The sequence below is a fragment of the Callorhinus ursinus genome, unplaced genomic scaffold, assembly GCF_003265705.2.
Source record: "Callorhinus ursinus isolate GAN/ISIS: 27379988/994484 unplaced genomic scaffold, GSC_fseal_2.0 scaffold2, whole genome shotgun sequence".
Lineage (NCBI taxonomy): Eukaryota > Metazoa > Chordata > Mammalia > Carnivora > Otariidae > Callorhinus > Callorhinus ursinus.
The window spans coordinates 27,008,363-27,030,952 of record NW_027397064.1 but is presented as its reverse complement, the minus strand read 5'-3'; positions in this window follow the sequence as shown (position 1 = coordinate 27,030,952).

The window sequence follows — 22,590 nt, the reverse complement described above, 5'->3', positions numbered from 1 at the left end:
GGCATTGAGCAAAGATTCCCACTTTCCTATGAAGCTCAAAAACATGTCCCTGCAAAAAGAAGAATGCTTAACCCAGCAATGAGCCTGTTATTCTTAGCAGCACTGACAAATTTTCCTGTGGCACAAAACTCTGTCTTCACTCACCCCTTGGAGGCTAGGTAAGGCTCTGTACTTTTTCTAAAACAAAATACTACCGGAATTCCCTGAAAATGCATCCGGTGTCATATCAACTTTTCTCTCCCCAGCACCTGGCACAATGCCAGTCCCAGAACAGAGACTTGACAAATATTTATTTAATGAATTAATTGATGATGGAATGATGGAGCTCAATCCATGCCTCAAACAGGCTTGCTTTATAGTAATGCTGTGGGAAAGGCATAAAAAAAAAGAAAAGAGGACAAAGATCAGCGTCTTTAAATGCAACATGCAGTGCTTCGTCTTTGTTTTTAAAATACTTTAGAGAATTGTGCGGTAATTTATCTAATCCACCCTGTCAGGGAGAATCTGAAGACACAGTCTCTGCCTCCCTGCTAAGTCTTAGCATGTGCTGATTTCAGGTCGCTCCAGAAGTGAAACTAAAACAATCAATTGCGCTATTAAATAAACACTTTATGTTCCCTTGAAAACCTTTAACGAGAGCCTGTGTCAGAGGAAAAGATGCTGAAGCATCAGAACTATAAAAGAGACATTAAATTTCTTTCTGCCTGCAGCCCTGTGGATGCCAGTGTCTGCCGCCAGCCCTGCAAAGTTCACAGTTCTTTAACATGACACTGAGCTTGACAGAGAAATTGCAGGTACTTGAGTACGTACGTATCTGCATTGCAACAGATGTCAGCATCACGTTTAGAAGGAAATTGAATTACAGATGAAAAGAGCTTGAGAGATGAGAGCATCTGTTACAGGAATCTGGATTTGAGAGAATACATTGGAAAAATATGTCTCCTCGACTTCCGAAGGAACTAAAATTGTTCATGATTCTCATTGCCATTCCCTCTCTCTCCCTCTTTCTGTCTCTCCTTCGCTCCTTCCCTCTCTACCTTTTAGAAGGAATGAAAGGAGACTGAAGTTTTTCTACACTGTCAAGGTGAAGAAGAGTAACAGAAAACATTTCAGAGAATAATGTGTGGTTTTTATTAGCAGTAGAATGCTAATTAGAAATGTTAGGATAGTCTAAAGATTCTTTCCAAACAATCCTAATATCCTTGCCCAAATAAAATGCATCATCCCATCTGGGGAATTTTAGAAGTGACCTACCATGGTTGGTCAGCAGCACAAAACACTTAGAACCTGCATGTGACCTTTTTTACTGTCCTTGCCCATTTTGTTTTAGTTAATGTGAAAAGGGACCATTCAATCCAGGTACTTATTATCATTTCATTCAACAAAGAAGTCTCTCTTCGAGCAAAGATTTTGCAGAGGATAATTTATGGCTTTAAGTAAAACTTCCTGATAAATATAACCCTTAAACTGCATCCAGGACCCAGCTCAGTCCTTATCAATCATATTCTGACTATGACTTGCCTCGCACCTGACAGACCTGTTCCAGCTGTGTGGGCCACAGGCTCCAGGGAGATCACTGAAAGCACACCCTCATTTTCACACAGGTCCAGACAGCAGCTTCCGGGCTCTCACACCCTTCAGTTTTTCCCAGTCTCATCTCCAGGTGTGAGAGGTGGGTGATTTGCAGATTCTAATCGGTGGGACCGTGACAATCTGTGACTTCTTAGGATCACCCTGGAGACCAGCTCACACCAAGACCAGGATAACTGTGCATTTGTGCCTCTCTACCTGTAGTCAGAATTTAGTCCAGCCTGCCCAACAGCCCCCAACCACCATCGTGAGCCTCAGTTAACCTAACCTCAATGTCCTCTAAAACCTAGTTGAGATTTGAGGTCCTTCCACGTTGCCCTCAGCATAGTTCCGAAATGGTGCCGATTCAAGCTTTCCAGCAACCAAAGGTGGGTGAAAGGAGAGTAGAGGAAAGTGGAGAGCTTTACCCCAAAACAGAAAGCAAATAACTAAGGAGAGATTGTATACCAAGGAGGCAGGACAATCGCAGGACCCGGCATGTCTGCTTAAATATGGCTGGGTAAAGAGATTTTTAAATGACCTAATGGAGATCATTGGAACTGAGAGCTAGGATCAATTATCCATAAAAATAAAATTGATACTACCTTTTACAGGATTTTTAAAGAGGCTTCACTATTACCCCTTGCCCCTTAAGCAGTGACTCTCCACTTGGGAGGGGTGACTCCCTGTGTGAACGCGCTGGGATCAGGATTCTGGCGGTGTGTTGTATGACACTTTCCACACCTTCACACTAATCATGATGAATGCCATGGCTTGGGCACATCTGGCTAAAGTCAGAAGTGTGAGGAAGCCACATCTGGAGTCTGGCGTTATTTCATCTCTAATTTAATAGCTGACTTCCTCGTTCTGAAGCTGACAAAGGACTTGAGCGTAGAAAAATGAAAGGATGATCACTAAACTTCGTTGGCTTCCAAGCACTCGCTCTCACCTTGGGGAAATTTATATCCTGTTCCATTGAAGACACTGCTCAAGTGACAGTCATAACTCAATAATGGGGCTCACAAGATATTCCACAGATTGACATTCTTACTGATATTCCTTTAACCTACGGTTTTGATCAAACCTGTACTGCAGAAATTTCCGCTTTATGCCACAGGCCCAAGGTCATCAGCTCGCCAAGGAAAACAATATCCATTCCCACTTTCAAACTTCACGATTCAGTTTTATTTTCTTTGTCTTCATTCGCCTTATGGATCCCCTCACTTCCCTGCGCTGTCCCGAGATCATTTTTTTAAATGTTTTTCATTTAGTGAGTTAATTTGTGTTTTTATAATTTTTTTATTAGGACCATCTTAAGTGGTCTCTGCTAAAATTTTCCTTAGAGCCGCTGCTAGTCGGAATACCTTTCTCTTGACCATCTCATTTTTGAGTAACATTCTCTCTGAGGCTTATCTTTATCTTCTTCACATAGAAACCCCTCAATTGGGAGACGAACCGTGAGAGACGATGGACTCTGAGAAACAAACTGAGGTTCTAGAGGGGAGGGGGTGGGGGGATGGGTTAGCCTGGTGATGGGAATTAAGGAGGGCACGTACTGAATGGAGCACTGGGTGTTACATGCAAACAATGAATCATGGATCACTACATCAAAAACTAATGATGTAACGTATGGTGACTAACATAACATAATAAAATAAAATTTAAAAAATAAATAATTAATTAATTTAAAAAAAAAAAAAGAAACCCCTCACTTTAAGACTCTTATTCTCAGAGTTTACAATTTAACTTCACAATCTTTGCACAGAGCTTGATGGACCAAAGAAATTCACTGTGAGACTTGGGGCCTCTGTTTATTTATCTTTGAGATAGGATTCCTTATAGAGATCTAATGTGACTGTATTAACATACCCGATTTTGAAAATATAAAGTAAAATACTTTGTAACTTCTCTGTGTACTATAATCTTAAATAAATGAATTTAGCTATGCTTCTATGGAGGACACCAAGGGTGATCATTCAATCATAGAAGTAGCTGGATAACAGAAGACATTCCCGGACAACCGGAGGCTCTCAAGAAATCTTATTCCCCTTGGAAACATCTCATGAGGGGCCCCTGGGTGGCTCAGTCATTAAGCGTCTGCCTTCGGCTCAGGTCATGGTCCCAGGGTCCTGGGATGAAGCTCCGCATCGGGCTCCCTGCTCAGCAGGAAGCCTGCTTCTCCCTCTCCCACTCCCCTTGCTTGTGTTCCCTCTCTCGCTGTCTCTCTCTGTCAAATGAATAAATAAAATCTTTTTTTAAAAAAATTTCATGAGCTCCTACTATGTGCAAATTGTGAGGCAAGGTGCCAAAGGGATGAAAGAGAAACTTCAAGACAATCCTTGCCCTCTCAATTGCTCGTCATCTGAGAGAAAAAGCAGACCCATGGATATCCCAATAGTAGAACCAGGACCAGAGGAAATTGGGAGGTTAAGTACCAGGCAAGTCCTGAAGAAGCAGATTCTAGAGCAGAATGTGAGTGTCCAGTTGTGTTTGCTCTAAATCCTGCCCCCAGAACCAGTAGGTTTTGGAGCCTCCTGTCCCAGCAGATCTGCAGCCAGGAGACGTAAGCTTAGGGCTGGGGAGGACCCATTACAGTTGGCTATACTATTTCTATCTGAAGAAATGCAGGTGAGTGTGCTCCTACTGGTCACCTCCACACAATACAAATGGAGTAGGCGAACCTCCAAAGGGGCTTATTAGTCCCGGTGTCCCCGGCCAAGCCAGTGAGCATGCAGCCACAGCCAAGTTCTGAGAATAGGTGTCGGGAGGGACAGTCCGCAGACTGCGCAGCACATTCCGGCACATCCTCTCACGTCCAGGAGCCCTGATCCCCTGCTCGTCTGATCCCCTTCGGTCACTCTTCAGACAAAGCAGCCCCTCCCGCAGCATTTCCAACAATCCACTTCCGACTACCTTTTTATGACTTTACAACACAGTTTTTCCTCGAATTTTATGGCATTTCATTAAAGCCACCAGAAGGTGATACTGCCCCTTTTCTAGGAGTGAAATAAATTCAAGTTTTATCGCTTCTGGAAATGCCCGAGCAGCTGTCAGGACATTTGATAGATTTTCTCAATTACAGGACTTGTGGAGCATTTTATACTTACATCTGCACCAAAGTCCAATATAGTGGATGCTCAGCTTGCCTCCCTCTCTTTTATCTTGTGCATCTTTTTCCTTTTAATGACCAATTTGTTATTTTTTCCTTTCATTTCTCCTTACCTCTTTTCTTCTGCATTTTGTTTCTCTTTTTGCTGTTTGGTTTAGAGAATGATGCACTTCTTATACAAACTTCCATTCTTTGTGGCAGAAAAGGGAAGTGGGGGGGAAGCCCTCACTGGATCTATAGAAGAAAAAAGAAGTAGATTAAAATTTTAAAGCAAATCAATTTTCCATGGGGAATTTACTGTTAATACAAGGTATACTTTGCATATGCAGTATTTATTAATGTGACATGACATACGTCAAGTTTTGTCCAAATGGGGTAGAGGCTTTGGATTGTGTGACTCTTTGCACTAATAAGGCTATTCATTGGTGTTTTTCTTCATTATCAGCAAAGAGACTGTGATAGAGAAATTAACAGTGACAACTTTGTGGATTATTCAAAACTGCAGAACTATGCTCCAAATGGATGCTAAATAAATTCAAAAAGCTAATGTGTAACACAGACCATCCAGTAAATGTGCAGACGGGCTGTGGTTATGGTGATAAAACTTATTTCACTGACTTTGCATGTATCAGCTTGTGGACAGAGCAGAAGCCTCAGAGAGCAAATGGGTGATTAACATGTCTTTTTTTATATACAAATGTTTTCACTTAAATAACATTTAAAAATACCGGGGTGCTTTCACAAACATTACTGAGTATAACTTCCCCAGCAATCCTGGAAGGTAGACAAGATGAGTGTTATTATCCCCATATTAGAGATCAGGAAACTGGAACTCACAAAAGACCAATGTTCTTTCTGCCCAAGGTCAAAACAGCCTAAACTCCAATCCAGCTCTTCTAAATCCCAGTGTTTTTTCTCTGTTGTTGATCTCCACACTATTTGACACTCTCAACAAGAAACAATGAATTCCTCGGTTTCTGGATAGAGCCCCCCTAGTAATACCTTACAGGTGAACACAATAGCCTCTCTGAATTTTCCCTGTCATTCTTCATACCATTATCCTGTTTAATTTTTTATAGCTCAAAGTACACTTTGAAATTATATTCCTTATTTATTTATTCACCCATTTATCTGTTTCAGTTATCAAATGCTGTGTAACAAACCACCCCCAAACTTAGTGGTTTAAAACAACAATTTAGGGCGCCTGGGTGGCTCAGTTGGTTAAGCGATTGCCTTCAGCTCAGGTCATGATCCTGGAGTCCCGGGATCGAGTCCCACATCGGGCTCCCTGCTCAGCGGGGAGTCTGCTTCTCCCTCTGACCCTCTTCCCTCTCGTGCTCTCTATCTCTCATTCTCTCTCTCGCAAATAAATGAATAAAATCTTTAAAAACAAAAACAATTTATTATTTCTCACAAGTCTGTGGCTGACTGGGCTTAGTTGGGTGGTTTCTCTGCCAGAATGATGTAGCTGAGGTCACTTATGTGGTTTCGATGAGCTGCAAGCTTGGTTGGGGCTGAAATGTCCAAGACAGACTCTCATCTTCCAGGCACTTCCTCCATGTGGCTTTTCAGTATTTAGCCATGGAGTCCAAACTTCTCTACAGCAGAGCAGCTGGCTCCCACAAAGGAACAGTCCAAGAGCTGAAGCCTTAAAATGCAAGCACCTCTCAAAGCTTCTGCCTGCATCCTGCTCCCGTCTCATTGACTAAAGCAGATCACATGATCAAATCCAGACTGTGGGAAAGGACTACCCAAGGATGTGAATGTCATGAGGTGTGAATCATCGGGGGCCAACAATGTAACAGTGCACTCTGGTATTTTGAGAAGAAACTACTAGAATGTCAACTCTATGAGGGTGGATACTTTGTCATGTCTACTGCTATAACCCTAGCATTTGAATGGTTCCTAGCAAATAACAGATGCTTGTGAAATCCAAATGCTTGTTAAGTAATTGAATAAATGGATGACACAAACCCTATAAATTAGGATGGATTTTATTAATTTTTTCTCCTTTTTAAAATTTTATCTCCTTTTATTAAAACAAACTTTCATTGGTCTAACCCTTTATGCCTCCTCCCAGTCATTATCCCTCTTAAAGTTTAACTATTAACCTGACTTTTAACACTATGAATTAGTTTCGCCTGTTTCTGAAATATTATATAAATGGAATAACACAGTATATATTCTTTTGTGTCTGGCCTCTTTCATCACCATTGTTTGTGAGATTAATCCTTGTTGTTCTGTGAAGCTGTAGATGTTCATTCTCGTGATTTAGTATTCCGTAGTCTGAATACCACATCATGTATCTACCCACCTTACTGTTAATGGACATTGAATTGCTTCCAAGTTGAAGGAATTATAAACAGTGTTATGAATATTTATGTTCATGATTTGGGGTGAAAGTATGCAATTCTCCTGGGTATGTTATCAGTAAGTGGAAGGGCTGAATCGTAGGATAAACATCTATTCAACGTTAGAAGATACTCTCCCACAGTTTAGCCGAAGGGTTGTAATGTACACTCCACCCTCAATATATGGGTGTTCAAGGGATTCTGCATTCTCACCAACACTGAAAATTATCTTTCTTGTTCATCTTAGCTTTCTGGGGACAAGTAGAGGTATCGCATTGTGCTTTTAATGTACTTATCCCTGGCAATGAATAAAGGCAGTTTATTCATTTGCTATGGCAGTTGTAACATATTGCCACAGTCTTGGTGGCTTAAAACAACATAAATTTCTTCAGTGACAGTTCTGTAGGCCAGAAGTCTGAAATCAAGGATCAGCACAGCTATACTCACTCTGGAGGCTCTAGGGAAAACCTGTTCCTTGATTCTTCCAGCTTCTGGTGTCTGTTGGCATTCCTTGGCTTGTGGCTACATCACTCCAACCTCTGCCTGTGTCTACATGTCACATTTTCTGTGTGTGTATCTGTGTCAAAACTCCCCCTGTGTCCCTCTTATAAGGACATGTGTGATTGCAAGTAGGACTCATCCAGCTATCTTTTGCCATGCAAGGTAATGTCCACAGGTTCTGGGGCTTACAATGTAAAATATATCTTTTGGGGGCTTCCAGGTGGACATCTTTCAATTTCTATGTCCTCTTTTGTGAAGCACCTGCACCTTTAGTCACTTTTCTAGTGGGTGGTCTGCCCTGTTCTTACTGACTTCTTTATTATTCTGAATACAAATCCTTAGTCAGAGAGCCATGTTGTGACTTGCCTTTTGACCCTTCTAATAGTGTCTAGTTCTTACTTTAATGTGGTCCAGTTCACCTCATTTTTTTTTTAGAGAGAGAGAGCGAGTGCGTGCAAGCTGGGGCTGGGGGAGGGGGAAAAGGGAGGAACAGAGGGAGAAGAAGAGAGAGAATCCCAAATGGGCTCCATGCCCAGTGTGGAGCCCAACATGGGGCTCAATCCCACAAACCTGAGCCAAAATCAACAACTGGATGCTTAACTGACTGAGCCACCTAAGCACCCCATAATTTATCTCATTTTTTAATATATTACTAGATAGGTTCAAGAAGCCCAGTGACTTCTCCAGGATGTGCATCTAATCAGAGCAGAAGCCTCAACCTTGTGCTACATTACCGAAGTTCATTAATGGATGAACGAGGTCATTCAGCGCTATAAAACCACAGGACATTTCTAAATATTTCCTTTGGTATTTAGTGTTTTTCAGTTTCTTAAAATAATAAATTTTTTAGTTAAATTTTAAAAATTTTAGTTTCTCAAAATTCCAGCTGGCTGCTTTAGAAATATTGACAAACTTATCCTAAAATTCACATGGACATTCAAGAAACCCAGAATAGCCAAAAGATCTTATTAAAGAAAAACAGAGTAGGGTTGCCTGGGTAGCTCAGTTGGTAGCTCAGCACTTGGTTTTGACTCAGCTCATGATCTCAGGGTCGTGGGATTGAGCTCTGCATCAAGGTCCGAGTTCAGTGGGGAGTCTTTTTGAGATTCTCTCTCTCCCTCTCCCTCTGCCTTTCTCCTCCCCCCACCCACACGCTCTCTCCCTCTCAAATAAATAAGTCTTAAAAAAAAAAAAGAAAAACAAAGTAGGAGGACTTATATTGCCTGATTTCAAAAACTTAGTACAAAGCTACAGTGAATAAGACAGTGCAGTATTAGCATAAGGATAAATCAATGGAATAAATTTCAGAGTCCAGAAATAAACCCACATGTCTCAGTCAATTGATTTTCAACAAAGGCACCAACATCATTCAATGGAGAAAGATTTAGAAAACAGTGCTAGGACACTAAAAACCATTGAATTGTACACTTTACAAAATGGGAAGATGGACAAACACATTCTCTCTTATTGTTCTATGGTAAACCATCTTTAAGTCACATTCTACTCATTTGTAATAAATTCAGCAAGACATTAACTGACACAAAAGTTTTATCACATAAATGAATAAACATCTTATGTTTTTATGTAATTTTATGTAAACAAAATTTTATGAAACATGCTTAAGGAAATTCATTGTACTTTTTTAAAATGCTGCATTTCTCTGCCTCTATAGTTTTATTTACCAGGTTGCATTGTAACTGCCTAACTACGATGCTCTTTTCCTAGACCAAAGTCCTGTCATAAAGAGCCCAGAGCTTCCTTATTTTTATATTTCCAGTGCCTAATGCAGTGGCTTGCAAATAGTATGCATTTATTCAATAAATATTTATCAAAGGCTCACTGTTTCAAAGTGTGGTACTCTGAATGCTTCTGAATCCATTTACCTAAAGCAACCAGTATGCACTTCAAAAATTGTTTCTCTGATTTGTCTTTTAAAAATAACTTTATTAGGGAAATGTTTGTTAACTTTCTCCTACTTATGTTTCTGTAAGTTGTTAAACTTTACATCTGCACTTCTTTACAAAATGTGGTATAATTTAGATTTTTCACTAATTCAGTCCTTTCCAAAAATTAAACTGAACTAGTGAAGTTTCACTGTGCTAAACCAGCATTTATGTTTTCAGTTTTGGTTTTAAATATACGCATTCCTAAATGCAGACTTCTCATCTCCCATAAATTCACCACAGAATTGGTCATGATGATCCAAGAAAGGTCAGGAGTTGGAAGTAAATGTAAATAAGCTTTTGGGTATATTGGCATTAAGACTAATGTTGCACTTACTTGGGGTGGAGAGTACACAGGTGTTTGTTAGAATATCTTTTGTATTTCCTGCACTTTTTTAAATTTTTAAAAATTGAAAAAGGAGGACAAAACATTTGGAAGTTGCCTTGAAGGCTGTTGAGTGGGAAGCTGTTCTGCACCCGGCAGTTAGGATGATCTGGCAGGAGGCAAGAAAGCCAAGGACAAGCGGGTCAAACGTACAGAAAGAAAGTCAGCGTAAGATGCGGATGAGAGCTCTAGAGTGGCAAAGGCCAGTGTTGGACTCATCTTTTAACTACATGTCATAGTAAGCTGACGGTGTGTTTCATTTGTGGACCAGTGTGTTGTTTTGTTTTGTTAATGGTTGGTTGGTTTTTATATCTGTTAAGTACCCAGAAATCACCCTTCAAGTCACAGTCTTATATCCATTCTCTTTAAAAGGACAGACATGCTCATAAATGATGAGCTTTCTATATCAAGCTAGAATCCAATTCTTCCATAGCCTTATTTGTATTTGTGCCTCCTTAAACTTCTCTGACAATGGTTTCTAAATGATCTAGGGTGTTTCTAGAAAAAAACAAAGATAGATGGATAGATAGAAATTTTTACAATACCCAGGGCGACAACAAACAGAGAGAGAGAGAGAGAAAAAGTCCTCCCTAATGATAATTAGCTTTATTCTGCACATGAGATTGTGTTACCCTTGTCTTGGCAGGCAAAGGTTACCCTTCTTCATAAATTTTATCCCACCCACAGACCAATCTAATTATAGCAAATAATTTCATCAATTCACAATTCTGCTTTTCTCCAACCTGCCCATTATTTTCTATATTTCAGCAATAAGCTAGTACAAAAATTGCATGTTTCATTACCAACTCAACGTCTCTCTAAAAATGATGCATCCCGAAGTCAATTTCTTCCCCACCCTGCATCAAGAGTGCTATATTCCTCAGTCTTCCACACCATAAAATCTCTATTCAATAAAGAGTGGTTAATTTTTGATCAGGGAAGTGGGGGTTGTAATATTTTCACAACACTGGCAATATTACAGAAACAGAGAAGCAATATTTTATTTGTCAGTGTGGGATGGTAGAAAAAGCACCAGATTGGGAGCCAGCGAATCTAGAGACTTGTTAGCTGTGCGACCTTGGCCAGGTCCCTTTATCTTTCTGAGGTTCAGGTTCATCATCTATAAAAATATCACCCATCTTCTAAGGTTATTTTGGGGCTCAAATAAAAGAAGTAAAAATATTTGAAAATATGAAAGAGTTATGTAAACATGGAATATGATTATTATTATTTAAAATAACACATAACTTTTTAAAGGCTTAGCTTCTATGCCATTGGCCTGTGGCTCTACATTCCTGAAGAAAATGCCCAGATTGAATCTACCTACCATATGTGCCCCCATTTTTACTATTTGGCCCCAAACAAATCTTCCTGCCATCTCCTTGTGTGGGTTGATTTTTGGTTTTTTGGTTTTTGTTTTTGTTTGTTTGTTTGTTTGTTTTTTGGCTTCAGTTCTCTGTGGTTTGGGGTTTGTTTTGTTTTGTCTTGTTTTGTTTTGTTTTGCTGTGTTGCTATCTGAGTTATTGATTTTGTAGCTTTCCTCCATAAAGGAAGTGAAAATTTTCATAGGCAGAAATTCATCTCCATACACGCTGTCATTCCATCACTTCACTGCACCGAGGGGGACAGCCTACAGAACCCTAAACCTTTCTTTAAAGACCCCAGTGATATATGAACATTCATTTCAAAGCTCTCCCACTAGAGTCGTTCTGATCCGGGCAGCTCTGGGACTGTTTGAACACGGTCTATATGAAGTCAGCTTCTCAGACACTTCTCACCGTCATGTCGCCAACAGGCTGAATCAACCACATGCAGTAATGAAAACATCCTGTATTTATAGGAGTATTTCTCCAAGGAACATCCTTCAGCAGGAATGCCTGAAAGAGTTCTAGGAATTGAAGGACATATTTCAGACATGTCCAACCTGTCTCGAAACCCCTATAAAAATGGTCAAGATACCAAATTGTGCCTTTCCCCGCCTCGTGCTGTAAAATGAAACGAGAGAGTTGTTTGGCTTTATGGCTCTCCCTGTCATTGTGTCTTTTTGCTATTACACGGGTGTGAAAAAATAAATAAAAATAAGCTATATTAAGCATTATGCCATGTCGCCACCTTACCAAGCAGCTACATAACTTCAACTGTGATTTTGTTTTAAGGAATTTTTTTAAACATCAGTCTGTGCAAAGTCGTCTACAAGCATAGAATTTTTAGATTTCCCCCCGCCCCAGACAACGCTCTTGGCATCCAGAAATACTGGAAGGAGACAAAAAACGATGTGGAGGATTTATAGCAAACCAAAGTTTACATTTTCTTTTCCTTAAAGTGAAAGGGAGTTAGACTACATTTACTTTAAGATCCTTGTACTGCTTAAATTCTTGAAATACATTTAAAAAAGCAAACTGAATAGTTAATTATTGCACAGGAGAAGATAAAATAGATATTTTTCAAAAGCTTTTCCATGGATAGCCTTGATTTAAAGTGACCTAAGAGCAGAAAGACTCCCAGAATTTCTGGGACAAGTGGTTGTTGATTATTTCCTAGGTCATGGGTGGGAGAGGGGTGGGAGCCGAATTCCCCCAGAGGAAGGTGTTCACACACCAAAGGCCCTGTAATGGGCATCCATTTCAGAAAGGTAGACAAGATATTAAACCCCACTTGGAGACTGGTGAAGGTAGATCGAACCCATTGATCAGGGATCTTTGCTCAAGGGTTGGTACTGACCCAAATATTCTAATTTTCAACCATCCCCTTTTCTGTCCTAGCCAGATTTGGAGAACTGCTCATAATTCGGGAGTTCTTTGCTTAAAACACAAGTTTAAAAGAAGTGAAGTAAGTAGAGGTAAAAAGTATCCCTTGATCACTATTTAATACCATGAAGACCGAACATAAACCACTATGTTTTGAGCATCTATGTGGCAGGAACTGGAAAGATGCATGTATGGCCTTAGTCCAGTGTGGCCAAAAATGGTTCTCTGTTCTCTCCATGACCCTTGCCCCTTCCCACCTGCACCCCAGGAGGTGACTTCAGCATAGTTACTCAAAATGATATCACTTCTTGCAATGTGGTCACTATGGGCAAAAGGATGTTCTACTCTGAGGAATTATGGCATGGGGAACAGCTATGCCTATACCATGTAGGACCTTGAGAACCTACCATTCCAATGATCCTCCCTCATCGCCCTCTAAAGGTGGAGACAGGAGCAAGAGTTTCACCAGCCTTGGCCATCCTACTGCCAGGAAAATGGAGCTAGAACAGTGATGGAATAGGGGGAGATGATAGGAAAGAATGAGAGAGAGAAAGGGAGGGAGAGAGAGAGGAAGGAAGGGAGGAAGAAAAGACAAGACAAGACTGCTGTGACACCCACCAAAGACTGATTCAGTAGGCCTAAAAGGCAACCCGTTGGAGGAAGTTTTATACCTCACTTTGGACTTTGTGCATACTCATGATGATCATCTTAGACTGAGCTCTTTTAAGTAATATACTGTTTCTCAAGCCCTCCTAGATGCTGTAGGGTTATAAGATCCTTATTACAACCTACAAGGTCCAGGAGAAGAAATTAAAACCAAGAAAAGCTGTGTAATTTGCACAAAGACACCAAGCTAGCAAGTAGCAGAGCTAGGATTCCAGCCCAGGGCTTCCTGACACCAAAAGCTATGTCTTAGTCACCACACAGCATACAGTAATGGCAACCCTCCTGCTATGCCTCCTCTGTCCCACTAATATACATAAGTCATATAAAAATTCTATTTTCATCATTTTCTTTAAAACAGCTATTTGTGCTGATGGTATGTTTATTCACATATTTCTATGTGCACCATAATATTTGAAATATCTTCTTCCACTATTCATTTCACATTTATTCAACACATAGCTCCTAAGTTCCTAAGCTAAGCCAGGCATTGTGCTGGGTGTTTAGGAAGTCACAGTCCACTGGAAGAGATCACATTAAAATGAAAATAAGTGCTTGGTTTCCCATGGTACAGTAAGGCGTAACCAAGAGATTAGAGCTTGCTTATTGAGCTGCAATCCAAAACCACATTATTGGGCTATAATTTCCTATTTGATTGACAAGAAAGGACTGAGCAACTGGCCCAAGGTCAAGCAGCTAGTCAGCAGCAGTTCATTTCACTTACTTTATTGTCTCTGACATATCATGTTTTCATGATTCACCCTCACTTAATAGCCTTATGTAATGTTCAAAACATATTTTACGTTTTGCAGACATGCTTTAAATTTAAGGCCAAAGAAGCAAAAGTGACAAAAGCTACCATTGGGCTCGATCACATTTTGACTGCCAGCTTTCAGAACAGCAGAGCGCTACAAGGTTGGGCTTCCCCCCAAGCATATTTCCAGGCTATGGAAGCAGTTAATTCTGCCCTAAATGCATGCTGTGTCCTCATCTCCTCGGTAGCCCTCTATCCGGGCTGAGACTTAATTGGTTTGGGTTGGGTAATTCATAGTGCCTCATTAGGGCATCAAAACACATACTAGGCTCTCTAGTAATTTTCTCCCCTGAAAGAACATTGATTGGCTCCTTCATTGGGAAAGGAATTAGCTAAAGGACTCTTGGGTTTGTGCAAAGAGATTAAGTCCACAATGGATCATTTCAAAGTGTGTTCTACAATCAGATTTCTTTGAGCTTTATCTGTCCGATCAAATTTCTCTTCTCTTGATAAAATCTCTTGCACACCTACCCAATAGCAAGTGAATGTTAGTTACCTTGCAGAAATTACGTAAACCCTAAGGATTTTAAAGTTTTCACTGGCCAGTCTTCCAGTTTTCTTTTGTCTGAGATGAACGTTGTTAATGCACTGGTAGGAAAACCACTGAAAGATGGCTCTTCTTACTCTGCCTCCTGCTCTCACTGTAACAGGCTCAGTCAGTGCCCTGTCCATAGCCATTCACCTCTACACCAGTGCTAACTGTGAATACCTTCAATTCTCTGCTTACATTTTCTGGCTTCAAGGGATGGGTCAGCACTTCTATGGAGCAAACCAGTGTGTTAGGGTGTTGGTGCCCCTGGAATCAACCAATGACAGAGGGTATTGGTGAATAAATATCCCAGCTTCCTGGGCAGAATAAGCTCCAGTTGCCTAAAGTGATGACTGGCCTAAGAACACACCCCTTTATTGGCCTCTTTCTTTCCCTGTCTCACTTCCTCACTCCACTGTAAGGGTTTCCTGGGATCATCTCCCCAAAATTTCACTTCCACTTGACTCCTTGCCTTAGGGTCTGTTTCTGAAGAACCAAAAGGAAAATACTTACCATGGTCCAGTCTTTGAAAGTCTTCGACTTTCACCATCTGACATTTAAAACTTGAGGTCATTAAAACAGCTTTCCTGCTGTGGTAGGGGCAGAGCTTTCTCAGTTGACTTTCTGTTCACCAAATAATCCAGACATATCTTGGTGGGTAAACTGTCCAGGAGCCTGTCTTCATTAAGGTTCAAGAAACTTCCTGGAAAATAACTTAGCCTAAAAGAAGAGAGAAATGAGACCTAACAAACTGGCCCCAAGGCTTGAGATCAGTATTGGTGGAAGGACACGATGTGGGTTGGCCAGTTTTGAGCAGCATGTGAATAAACCTCCTACATTCTCCTACTCAGGATATCCTTGCTCCAGACCTATGATCTTCTAAAGGCCCTCTAGTGGAAAATGGTAGGGGCAAGGGGGGAGAGTAATGAAAAAGAAGTAAATGAAGCTAGAATAAATGAAATGGTTGCTTTCCTTACAGTTTCCAAAGGAGATCAAAACAGAAACTTGCTCTGTTTTTTGTTATCGTATCCTATTTTTACCCTCAGATCAGTATGTCACGGGGAAGCATTAGTAAAACTTTGATCAGCATCCCATAAATATCACTTCCCTGACAACAGCCAGCCTTGGTGCAGCCAAGACATCCAATTCCTAAAAACCTGCAAACTCTTCCCTCAAGATAACATTCTGGGACTTTCCTACTGGAAAACAAAGTAAAGCCATTCCCTTCTCTCCAATCATACAAAATAGGCATTAGGCATATTGCCATCAACAGTCTTGAGAGGGTTGACCTGCTGGCTTTCTTTGTTATCCCTTGCTTTCTTATAAAATTGATATGACCCCTAGTATCAGCATGAACAAAATTGTGAATGGGACCTACTCATGGGATTATGGATTCTGAATCCTCCAGGAGTGTCCATAATGCCCCTGTCAGTTGGTTTTGCCCTTGGGTATCTAATTTAACTGACAAATCTGAAGAATCACGTGGAGGCAGCCACCTCCCCAGCAACTTCACAGATGGGAACCCTGCAGTGAGTAAGTTATTCCAGCAAGTTTGACATTAGCTTATGTTGAACATTCTCCTGACAGGTCTGCTCATTTCTTAACAGCAAAAAACAGCTCACTGTTATTAGGCATGAGTCTCCCTTGACTTGATAAATACTATGGCCCCATTTTTGGCTGTTTTTATGGACATCCTAAAGGCATCTGAATATGGCATTTTACATTTGGCAGACGCTGATCAACAACAATTTTTTCTAATTAGTCTTGGAAGCCTCAGCCTTAAATGCACAGGGTCAAATATCCCAACAAGTGAAGGATATCCAACTCTGTGGACAAGTGCACTTTTGAGGGTGAATGGAGGTAGGGAGGGCATTCATACTGCCTGAGCACATGTGGGCACATTTTGCAAAATCAACTTAGCTGCAAATTTAACCTGAAATCAAATCATGTCTTGGCATTATGCCTAGCAGGCATTATATAGTTGTTAGCTTCAATCACAAGAACAATTACTTCAAGTTATGGTGCAGACCAGTTTTAAAAGTCCTCAGGCCAGCAAAGTCTTCCCAGGATGCAGCTAGCTGCAAAAAAAAAAAAAAAAAAAAAAAATCAGTGGATGAAAGAAGTGCAATACTTTACACTTTCAGCTTTTATTAATATTTTGTCAGTCAATTGGCAACAGGCACAGAGCCCTGGCATTACACCAAACATCATGTGTATAGTGCCAGGAGAGTACAAATGAATGAGGAAGACATGACCTATGGGCTCAGAAAATGCAAAGTCTACACAGAGAGTCAGACCATACTGACTAAGCACACCCATAACTGGAGGGAAAATACAGAACTATATGTAAAGATGAGATCATGAATGCAAAGAACTTAGTTCCATGCTAAGGAAGCCTACAGTAAAGACCAAGTGAGGAGTAGCTGTTATTATTATTTTATGAGAAAGCTTAATTCCATTAATACTGAGAGGGAACAAACTCACGTTGAAGGGGAATGAGTTCTGAGTCAGATTATGAAGGACTGGGAGTCAGGCTGGAGTAGAGAAAACATGAGGCCCATTCCCACCAGAGAGAGCTGCTTAAACCACAACACGTTTGCGGAACTGGGTCAAATTTGTACAAGGGGTAGCAGGTCTGGCTTACCTCAAATATTCCAACAAGGAGAGGTTAAAATAGGAGATTAGCATTCTCTTTAGTGGGTGGGCATTCTCGTCAGTGACTAGGCAGAAAGTTTAGATTTAATAGAGTCAAAAAATAACAATCTACCATTGACTTTGTAAGCGGACCAGCCACGTAATTTTCAGGGCCTGGTGCAAAACAAAACTTTGGGGCCTCTTGTTCAAAATTATTAAGAATTTCAAGACGGTGGGGGCACCTGGGTGGCTCAGTCAGGTAAGCATCTCTTGATTATGGCTCAGCTCATGGTCTCTGGGTCCTGGAATTGAGCTCTGTGTCAGGCTCCACACTCAGTAGGGGGTCTGCTTGAGGATTCTCTCTCCATCTCCCTCTGCCTCTTACCTCACCTCTCTCTCTGTCTCTCAAATAAATAAATCTTAAAAAAAAAAGAAGAAGAAGAAGAAGAAGAAGAATTTCAAGACCATGACAGAGGAGTATTAAACCAAGTATGGAACCCTTCTGAGCCCAGAGCCCTTTGTGTATGCACAGGTCACGTGCCTGTGAAACCTGCCTTATCATTCAGGGTGTGATAGTGCAAATACTTCCCAAAGACTATGATTCCAGCATCTGCTCATGAGATGCATTGGAAAAGGAAAATATTTGAGGTAGAAATACCCACAAAGTGACTCTTTACTGTAATTTGCCAAGAGGCATTGCGGAGAAAAATTTAGGAGAAGTTGACCACAAAAAGATGTAAGGCATAAAGGACAAAGAGAGGTTGAGGTTGAAATCACCTCAAGTTAAGTAGGAGGATTAGAACAAGGGAAAATATGGTAGGCGTGCTTTTTTAACTGACCAACTCATTTCATTAACCAATGGTGTTACTCCCTCTGTAAAATGTGCTCACCTCTGTCCCAGCACACTGCATGCTAGCACAAGATGGAAGCTCCAGAAGGGCAAAGGTTTTTGTCAGTTTTGTTCATTCCTATATTCCCAGGTACGTGACATATAATAGTCAGTGCCTGGTATATAGCAGTCACTAAACAAATGTTGAACGAATGAATGAATGAACCCGTGTTAGTAGATGCTTCTCTAAAACACTGTGATTCTACTATAAATTGATCTCCTATATCCTTATGTAAAGACAATTACTTTCCCAAACCTGTTCATGTCATTTGTATTTGCTATCGTAATCATGTGATTTAATCAATTACGGAAAGCAATGAAGTGTGTATGTGAAGAGTTGTTTTTACAAAAACAAAGTTTTTGAATCCTTAGAAAGACTCGGTAAAGGCTGGTTGTTAGGGGAAATTGTATCAGTTAGATGTGGAAAACACAACCATGAAAAAAGAGGGGGAAATACATAAAATGCTATAATTCTTGACTCAGGTTGCTTTGCAAAGGCCTCTACACTCTCACTCCACTTTAAACAGATGGAAACGGGAAACTGTAGCCTATTATGGATGTGCTTAATTCAAGAAACACCATGCAGATGTCATGCAGCAGACTCATGCTCGAAGAAAAGCTCTCAGCCCTATATCAAAAGACAGGTGAAGACTGTAACGTATATGCCATATGTCTGCACAATGTATTTATTATTTTTTTGTAATTTCTACTTTAACTGAGTTTTTTTTGTTTGTCACTTATTGTTACCATTTATTGAGTACCTACTATGTGCTGGGCATAGTAATACCCGCTCTATTCACATTATATGTGGGTGGCAACCCTGCCAGGTAGAAGTAGCCTTAGTCCCATTTTATAGACAAAGAATGTAACACTCAGTTGCTTTAGTTAAGTTTTTACTTGCCTCAAGGCTACACAGAAAGGGCCAGAGCTGGATATAAACCCAAGATCCTCTGGCTCCAAATCCCAGCGTCTTCCTACCATATCACAATTAAGTGATTTGCTCAAAGTAACTGAGGTCTTCCTACTATAAACCTAATTTACTTTCCATTACATCAAGTTAACTGAATATTTTAATGAGCTGACCAACTACCAGGTCTGATTGCATCAGATAAGAATAAACCAAAATAAAATCGAATAAATAAGTGAATACATAAGCAAACTAATTTAAGGGAGATAAACCAAAATGTCAGCATATGATGCCAATGGCCTAATTATAGATTATAATTATATGCTATATAATTATAGTTATAGATAATAGATTTATATTTATAATTTAATTTCTTTATTATTTAACATTTATATTTAACATATATTTTAATTTCTACTGACCCAATTATTTGCATTGCCTATCCTGGGAAGTCCCTTCCTGATATCAAGCTACCCGGGAGGTGAATTTTAATCAGAATTTTGATTGGTGAACATAGAGTAAAAATTGCTTTGGGAGGATGTTTTATGCAAACTCTAGACAAGCCTGATGAAATATCCCTATTCCATAACCAAATACACCACTCTGATGACCAGATAATGAAAATCCCAAATTCGATACCTTTTACATCAAAAGTATGAGTTCCTTTGGAGTGGAGAAAGTGGTATGGAACAAAACTGATAAGCTATATGTGATAGGCAGAATGGCCCCCAAAGTTGTCCAAGCCCTCCTCCCTGGAACCTGCGAATATGTTTCCTAACACGGCAAGAGGGGCTCTGCAGATGTAATTAAGGTCAAGGACAGGGATTATCCAGGTGGGCCCAATCTAATCACATAAACTCTTAGAAGAAGTGAATTGTATTTTCTATCACACACCCATTTATATTTTCCACATCTCTGCTGAACATTTATTTCTTACATAATTAGGGAAAGCTTTGCGAATTCAAATGAAAAGAAAAGAAAGGGAGATAGAAAATATCTTCCCAAACTAAAACACCTGATAATGAACAGGCTAGTCAGAGGGAGGCACAGGACATGTCAGAACCTTTATTTGTCAGGACTATGTAGGTTGCAAGTGACAGAAACCAGACTGGGTCATGTGCCCATCCCTGGACCAATTATAGTTTCTAGAGCATGGTGCACCAACTCTGGGGGGAAGAGCACCAAATTCACATGGAGTGTGGGAGAGAAAGACACACAAAGAAGAGGGAGTAAAGAAGTGCTTACTCTTCAAACAGTGTCCCCAAACCTAACAGAAAAAGAGGCAAGGTCAGGTGCATGGGGGGAGGGTCCTAACGAACCGTAGGTAGAGGAGTAAAGGTCACGATAAGCTCAGTTTTAAACACATTCAAGTCTTCATGTCAGTCTCCAGTGTAGATGTTCTAAAGGCAACTGGAAATGGGTCACTAAAGAAGTAACAAGATTTCCAAGTCACCACCACTGATGCGAACAGTTTTGTGAAGACTCTTTCTACATTGAGGGACAAAGATCTACCTCAAATTACTTTAAACCAAGCAACTGAAAAAGTCTAGGGCAAAATGCAGAGGCTTCACGGGATCTAGATGGTGACAGGTGTCTGTCTTGCTCCCTCTTCTCAGTTCTACTTTGTCTGTGCTGACGTCATTCCCAGATATGCCCTTCCCGCAGGCAGTCTGAGCATTCTTCCACCCAGTGAGCAACACCTGTGGAGAGCACTGCCCTCACAATAGTCCCAGAGAAGGGCCTGGTGCTCTTTGGACTACCTTTTTGTCACATCTGGAAACAATTTCTATGGCAAGAGAGGAAAAAATACACGGATGGACCAGCGCCGGATCGTATGTCCAAGCCTGGAGCCAACAGAAGGGGCTAGCAGAAGTAAGCCAACTGAAAGTGACAGATGAACATAAAAAGTCCTTCTTTCCTTTTTCCTTTGACTTCATCCCAGTTTCAACCCAGTATGTCAACTGAGGTGCCCTCTACCTTCTGCTGGGCACTCCATGACTGCTCGCTGGCTTACTCGCCCAAATTAAATTTGTACATCCATTTCCTTGTCACCATAACATAGGGAGTGGCTCCACGTCCTGGGCCCCAGTTTGACACCAGTTCTTCCCTGATGAAAATCCTGATGCGGCCGATTTTCCTCCAAATGTGTGCCAAACATACTATATTCCTTTGATCAAAATTATGCAAAGAACCAGATGTTTGCTTTTCATTATCTTACAGGTAACAGTCAGTGTTTGAAGGAGCTTACGGGGTCTTTCACTGTCCTTGTCCTTTGAATTAATTCTGTTTTGGGTTGTGTGTTCCCACACAACCGTGTTATTTTTCTCAGATTATTTTCTTAGATTGAACTGGAACATACTAACATGGTCTTTTCGTTTTCTATTGCTACAGTAACAAATTGCCATACATTTACAGGCTTAAAACAACACTCATTTATGATTTTGTAACTTCTGTGGGTCAGAAGTCTGGGCAGAGCAGGGCTCAAGGGTTTTTCTCTGTTCCAGGTCTCATAAGACCAAATCAAGAGTTGCATTCCTTTCTGGAGGCTCTGGGGAAGAATCTACTTCCAAGCTTTTTCAGTTGTCAGAATTTCATTTCCTGCGGTTGTAGGATTGAGGTCCTTGTTTGCTTGCTGGCTGTCACCCAGGGACTGCCCCTAGCTCTTCAAGATCTCTCTTCGGTCCCTGCAGGCGCGTCCCTGTGCTCAGAGCAGGTAACAGCACTTCAAGCCCTCCTCACACTTGGAGTCTCTCCCTTGGATTCCTTCTCCCGCTACATCCTATATTCCACTGCATGTCTTTGACTCCAAGCAGAGTTCTCTGCTTCGAAGGACCCACCTGGATTATCCACATCCATAATCTTAACTGCAGATGCGAAGTCCCTCTTGCCATGCAAAGAAACGTATTCACAGGCTCCAGGGAGCGGGGCCTGGATATCTTTGGGGGCCATTCTGCCTATCACATATAGCTTATCAATTTTGTTCTGTATCACTTTCTCCACTCCAAAGGAACTCATACCTTCGATGTAAGAGGGTACTGAATTTGGGGATTCCATTATCTAGTCATCAGAGTGGTGTATTCAGTTGTGAGGTAGGGATAATTCATCTGACTTTTCAGAGTTTACATGAAATATCTTCCCAAGCCAATTTTTACTCTATGCTCACCAATCAGCATTCTGATTATAATTCACCTCTCAGGTAACCCTAGATATCATGAAGGAACTTCTCAGGATAGAGAATGCAAATAATTAAGTCAATAGAAACTCAAATAAATGAATATAAGTATAAAATGATATGTAAATGTAAATTAAAAATACATATTAAAATAAAATGACGACACTCTGATATCAACTGGAATTGGTAATATCCATCAACAACTAAAAGAATGGTCGTGTCTAAGAGGACTTAAAACTTTCAGCATTCTCACTCTGCTACAATGGCCTCACTGAGGCGCTCCTGTGAGAGAGGTGTCACCAGAGCCATACAGGAGCCCCATTATCTCTTCACCAAATCACCATTGAAGAAAGATATTGGAAGATAATTTCTACACA